Below are 7,046 nucleotides of genomic sequence, written 5' to 3' on the forward strand. Positions count from 1 at the left end.
GGGCGCCTGGGGTCCCAGCTACTTGGGAGGCTGAGGCAAGAGCCCAGGAGTTGGAGGTTGCTGTGAGCTGTGATGCCACGGCACTCTACCCAGGGTGACAGCTTGAGAAAAAAAAATGTAAAGAATAGTGACTACATGTGGAGAAATATGATGACACTATGACTAGATGATTAAAATTAGCATTATTAGTGAGTACATAGGAACTTTGCAGGCTTCCTGTTAAGATACACTGAAAAAAAAAACACAATATTACGTGTTCTCATTGAGAATAAATAACCTGAATCTAATTATGAGGAAATACCAGTTGAATTCAAAGTGTGGAGCATTTTTTTTTTTTTAAAAAAGAGTAGGAACTGTATTTTTCAAAGAGTTAGTATTATAAAATACAAGAGAGGCTGAAAAAAATGTTGCAGATGGAGGGAGACTCTATTTGATCCTAAACTGGGTCCTGTACTAGAGAGCACAAATTACTGTAAAGGGCATTACTGAGTCAATTAACAAAATTTAAAACTGATGATATGTATATTAGATAAAAGTAATTATTATACTGATGTTACACTCATTGAAGTTGATAACTCTACAGTGACTACATAGCAGAACAAGCTTTGATGTATTCAAATCACTCTTAAGTGGCTTGGAAGAAATAAAATGTATAGATGGAGAACTATAATGTATAGATGTATAGAAGGAGAGAAAGAAAATAAGTACAAATGCTACACCAGTGGGATAAAATATTTACAATATATGGGGCGGCGGCCTCCTATACTGAGGGTGGGTTTGAACCCAGCCCTGGCCAAACTGCAACAAAAAAATAGTTGGGCGTTGGGGCGGGCACCTGTAGTCCCAGCTACTCAGGAGGCCAAGGCAAGAGAATTGCCTAAGCCTAAGAGCTGGAGGTTGCTGTGAACTGTGCAACAAAGTAAAATTCTGTCTCAAAAAAAAAATTTACAATATATGAATCTGGGTGAAGGATATATGTGTACTTCATGTACTATTCTTGCAACTTTCTTTAAGTTTGAAATTACACATTTAAAACAATTTCTTTCTTGTTTTTTGAGACAGATCCTCAAGTTGTAGCCCTCAGCAGAGTGCTGTGGCATCACAGCTCACAGCAACCATCAACTCCTAGGCTAAGTGATTCTCTTGTCTCAGCCTCCCAAGTAGCTGGGACCACAGGCGCCTGCCATAATGCCTGGCTGTTTACTGGTTGCAGTCTTTGTTGTTGTTTGGCAGGCCCAGGCTGGATTTGAAACCATCAGCTATGGTGTGTGTGGCTGGTGCCTTAGCCACTTGAGCCACAGGTGCCGAGCCTTAAAACAATTTCTTAAAAAGTTAAAAAACAATGGAATACCTAGGAATAAAGCCAACAAAGATGTACAGTACCTATACAATTACATTGAAAAACATTATTTATTCTGAATAGTCTAGTACTTAGTGCTATAAAGGTGTCCTTTTTCCCCCCATTTTCAGTCATAGATTCAATACAATTTCTATCAAAATCTCTACTGACTTTGCTCATGCAGTTGGATAAGATTATTCTGAAATATATGTGGAAGAATAAAGGTCCAAGTCTTCCCAAGAAATTCTTGAAGAAGACCAAATTGGAATTATTTGCCTTATCAGTTATCAAGACTGATAAAACTATTATAAAGACAGTGGGGCTCATGGACACCAATGGAACAAAATAGAAAGCCATATTTGACAGAGCTGACATTGAAAAGCTCTGTCAAAGAGCAGATGGGCATTTTAGACTTCGACAGTTGGTTATTCATTTAGGGAAAAATGTTTGGTCCCCTACCTCAGCTCATACATAAAAATTAATTCTGAATGGATTAAAGACCAAACTTTAAAAGGTAAACTATAAAACTTTCAGTAGACTACTTCATATGCTTGTAGGTAAGAAAAAATTTTAAGACCCTAAAAGCACCTACCATAAAAGATTCAAATTCTGCCACATTAACAAAGAATTTCTGTTCATCAAAGTATCCTATAAAGACTGGAAAGGCTGGTCGCGCCTGTGGCTCAAAGGAGTAGGGCATGGGCCCCGTATGCCAGAGGTCGGGTTCAAACTCAGCCCCGGCCAAAAACTGCAAAAAGAAAAGAAAAAGTGAAAAGGCAAGCCACAACTGATAAGAACTGCATATATAGACTTGTATGAGTCAGTAAGAAAAAAGGCAAAACAAATAGGAATTTCATGGGAGGAGGAACGTGATCATTAACATGAAATTAAGCTGAGCAGCTTGGTGTCTGTGGCTCAAGCAGCTAAGGCGCCAGCCACATATACCGAAGCTGGTGGGATCAAACCTAGCCCGGCCCGCCAAACAACAATGATGGCTGCAACCAAAAAACAGCCTGCAACCAAAAAACAGCCGGGCATTGAGGCGGGTGCCTGTGGTCCCAGCTACGTGGGAGGCGGAGGCAGGAAAATCACTTGAGCCCAGGAGTTGGAGGTTGCTGTGAGCTGTGATGCAATGGCACTCTACCCAGGGTAACAGCTTGAGGCTCTGTCTTTAAAAAAAAAAAAAAAAAAAGAACATTCTTGATTCTTTCATTCCCTTAGTCCTTCTCTAAATTAAAAAAAAATAAAGAAAATAAGCTGAGTATGGTGGTGGGCACCTATGACTCCAGCTACTCCAGAGGCTGAGGCAGAAGCAGCCCAGGATTTTGAAGAGGTGTATAGTGATCACACCTGTGAATAGCCACTGCCTACTCCAGCCTGGGCAGTATAAGAGATCCCTGTCCTAACAAAGATGTACAATAAAAACAAACAGAAAAACCTGTCCCGACCTGTCGGGCCCCTATGGCCCTGGTCTTGATCCCCGCAAGAAGGAACCAGGCATGACACGGAGTACAAGCTTGTGGGAGACGGGCTAGCCTTTACTTTCCCGGTAGCCCCGAGCAACCTCCATACCAGCCTTTAATTGAGACAGAATAATACAGGTGAGGGGAGTTATTAACAATGACTGCGTGCATGGGCTCTTTCTCCATAAGGAACTCCTATGGATGAATGGCTGAGGGTCCACCCCTTAGCTGCAGATCATCTTGCTCAGATGTCATCTGGCTCTTGGCATCCCCTACAAAAACCCATAAGGAAAAAAAAATACACTCAACCCCATTAGTAATTACAAAATTTAAATTAAAAAATTATTGAGATACTGTTTCAGACTACCAGATTGGCAAGTTTTTCAATGTCAGATATTACCAAGTGTTGAGGAGGTTGTAGAGCTCTGGGAACTCTGATTCTCTGCTGCTGGTCCGAATATTAACCCCTCTGGAAAGGGGATTGACATTACTTGGTAAAGTCGAACTATGTGTTAAATATTGCTGTGTAACAAACTACCCCAGAATTTAATTGTTTAAACCAACAGCAACATACAAATCTTTGATTGACCAAGTTCTTGTGTTCCACGTATCATAAGTTGAGGTCATTCTGGTGCCTGGGAGCTTGCCTGGAGCAGCAGTGCCCTATGCAGCCTCTTACCCTCTCTCTATGTAGCCTCTCATCATTTGGTGATCTATCCATTTCATAGTATGGTATCTGGCTTTCAAGTGAGAAAATGGAAGCTGCCAATCCTCTTATGGCTTGGAAATCCCAGAATGTCACTTTTATCACATTCTGTTGATCAAAAAAATTCATAAAGTTAATCTAGACTCGGGGGGAGGAGAAAATATATTCCTACTTTTGATAGAAGGAATGTCAAAGAATTTGTCATTAGCCCTGTGCAGGGACTCATGCCTGAAATCCTAGCACTTGGGGAGGCCGAGGCAGGTGGATTATTTGAGCTCAGGAGTTTGAGACCAGCCTGAGCAAGAGTGAGACTCCATCTCTGACTAGTTGGGTTTTATTATGGGAGAATACATACACCTGTGGTCCCTGCTACTCAGGAGACTATGGCAGGAGGATCACTTGATTCCAGGGAATCGAGTTGCTGTGAGCTATGGTGTGACAACACTCTACCCAGGGTAAAAGAGTGACACTCTCAAAAAAAAATAAAGAAAAAGTATTTGTGATCATCTTTGATCCACAGTAATGTCCCAGAAGCTAGTAGTTTCACCAGTAGATATATGCTGTAGAGAAACTGTTAGACATGTGACAGACCGGAAAATATGCACTAGAATATTTATAACAGCAATGTTCATAATAGAAAACAAACAACAAAAAACTGAGAACCACCCCCAAAGTCCCTAAACAGTACAACGAATAAATACGGTATGTTCTTACATGGAATATTGTATATCAATGAAAATTAAGTGTTATTTGCACCAACACGGATCAATGTCCAGTCTGTGTGTGAAAAAAATGAGTCATAGAGTAACAAATAGTGAACCTATTGTATAAAGCTCAAAACAGGCAAAACCTAATCAACATATGTCCTTCAGCAGGATTTTTCTTTTTTTCTTTTTTTTTTGAGACAAGAGTCTTAGGTGTCGCCCTTGGCTCATAGCAACCTCAAACTCTCGGGCTCAAGTGATCCTCTTGCCTCAGCCTCCTGAGTAGCTGAGACTACGGATGCTTTTTGTAGAGATGGGGTCTTACTTTTGCTCAGGCTAGTCTCAAACTCCTGAGTTCAAGTAATCCACCCACCTCGGCCTCCCAGAGTGCTGGGATTACAGGTATGAGCCACTGCCCAGCCCTGCAGGGTTTTTCTGTAAGGGACCAAATAGTAAATGTTTTAGGCTCAGTAGGCCAAGAGGCAAAATTGAAAATATTATGTAGATACTTGTATGTACAACATGAGAGAAAACCAATTTTCACAATATTTTTTATTGAAATTTAAAATAATTGAGTACAGTTTCTTTATTTTTATTTTTTTTGAGACAGAGTCTATGTCGCCCTCAGTAGACTGTTGTGACATCACAGCTCACAGCAACCTCAAACTCTTCAGCTTAAGCAATTCTCTTGCCTCAGCCTCCCAAGTAGCTGGGACTATAGGCACCCACCACAACGCCTGCCTACATTTTTTGTTGTAGTTATTAGTTTAGCAGGCCTGGACTGGGTTTGAACCTACCAGCCCTGGGGCATGTGGCCGGCACCCTAACTGCTGAGCTATGGGCACTGAGTCAATTTTTTTTTTTTTAATTGTTTGGGCTTCATTGAGGGTACAAATAATTAGGTTACATGGATTACATTTGTTAGGCAAAATGTCTCTTGTAATTGTGTCCTGCCCCCAAGAGGTGTGCCATATACCAGTGACCCCCCAACCCCTCTTCCCGCTTCCTCATTCCCCTACCCTCCATCTTGTATTAGATCATGTTCTGCCTTCGTATTAGAATTGAGTACATTGGATTCTTGCTTCTCCATTCTTGTGATGCTTTACCAAGAAGAATGTGTTCCACCTTGAGTACAATTTTTTATAATACAGGTCTACTAAAGAAAGGAATGGGCTCAGCGCCTGTGACTCAAGTGGCCAAGGCACCAGCCACATACACCTGAGGTGGCAGGTTTGAATCCAGCCTGGACCCGCCAAACAACAATGAGGGCTGCAACCAAAAAAAAAAAAAATAGCCAGGTGTTGTGGTGGGCGCCTGTGATCCCAGCTACTTGGGAGGTGGAGGCAGGAGACTCGCTTGAGCCCAGGAGTTGGAGGTTGCTGTGAGCTGTGATGCCACATCACTCTACCCAGGGGGACAGCTTGAGGCTCTGTCTCAAAAAAAAGAAAGGAATGCAATCTATTTTGGCAGGGGGGTGGTAGTGTATTTCCTAGGGCTGCTATAACTAAGTATCACTAGCTGGGTGGTCTAAAACAGAAATATATTCTCTCATAATTGTGGAAGCTAGAATTCTGAAATGAAAGTGTCAGCAGGACTATGCGCCTTCAATTCTGGTAGAATCTTTCTTTGCTTTTTTCTTGGGTCTGCTGGTGGCTAACACTCCTTGGCATCCCTTGGCTTGCAGCCGCATCCCTCCAATCACATGGAGTTCTGACTATGTGGCCGACTTCAGTCTTGCCTATTGTAAGGACAGCAGTCACAATGGATCGAGGGCCCACCCTACTACACTGTGACTTCATCATAACTAATTACATCTGCAACATCCTATTCAAATTAAGTTCACATTCTGAGGTCCTGAAGGTTAAGAGTGAAAGCACATAGCTATTGGGGCACAATTCAGTCACTATTGGAGACAGTGTTTTACCTAATTAGTATTCAAAACTAGTGTTTCCTGTCATCAAATAAATCACAAAATGTTCATCTGTAAAAACCATTCGTAGCTTTAGGGCCATACAAAACAGGTGGTAGGTGTGATTTGGCCTGTGGGTCATAGTTTGTTGATGCTGACTTAGACAAAGAGACACTGATATTCCGAAAAATAAAAAACAATGGAATGAGTAATCGTATATTTAAAGTAGTTTTTAGTTTGTGGGGTGGGGAAGGAAAGCATGGAGTTGGAGAGAGATAGACAGGTGGCTTCCTGGGTATCGGTATTTCTTGGCTCAGGTAATAAATACATGATTATTCATTTTAATTTCGTTCTGTAGGGTGGCACCTGTGGCTCATTGGGTAGGGCACCAGCCCCATATACTGAGGGTGGCGGGTTCAAACCCAGCCCTGGCCAAACTGCAACAAAAAAAATAGCCAGGCGTTGTGGCAGGCACCTGTAGTCCCAGCTACTCAGGAGGCTGAGCCAAGAGAATTGCTTAAGCCCAGGAGTTGGAGGTTGCTGTGAGCTGTGATGTCACAGCACTCTGTCGAGGGCAATAAAGTGAGACTGTCTCTACAAAAAAAGAAAAAGAAAGAAATTGTTCTTTAAACTGTACACATTCATTGTACATGCTTTTTGTATTTTTGCTGTGTTTTACTGAAAATTGTTCCTATCTCTTTGTCTCCTTCTCACTTTGCCATTCTCTTTACTTCTTACCAAACCAGTTATTCTTTACCTTAAATCCACTTCTTCCCCTTTTTCCTCTGCTATCTTCTGGGTCTTATGTGCTTCTTTTTTTTGAGACAGAGCCTCAAGCTGTCCCCCTGGGTAGAGTGCCGTGGCATCACAGCTCACAGCAACCTCGAACTCCTGGGCTCAAGCGAGTCTCCTGCCTCAGCCTCCC

General features: G+C 42.0%; 1 pseudogene; it reads right to left on the reverse strand.

Moving 5' to 3' along the window:
* LOC100955512 overlaps nucleotides 1-2,909 on the reverse strand; it is a 10,423-nt pseudogene extending 7,514 nt beyond the window's left edge.
* Nucleotides 2,910-7,046: the final 4,137 nt, after the last annotated feature.

This window comes from Otolemur garnettii, unplaced genomic scaffold (assembly GCF_000181295.1).
Source record: "Otolemur garnettii isolate 467f Iridium unplaced genomic scaffold, OtoGar3 scaffold00014, whole genome shotgun sequence".
Taxonomy (NCBI): Eukaryota; Metazoa; Chordata; class Mammalia; order Primates; family Galagidae; genus Otolemur; species Otolemur garnettii.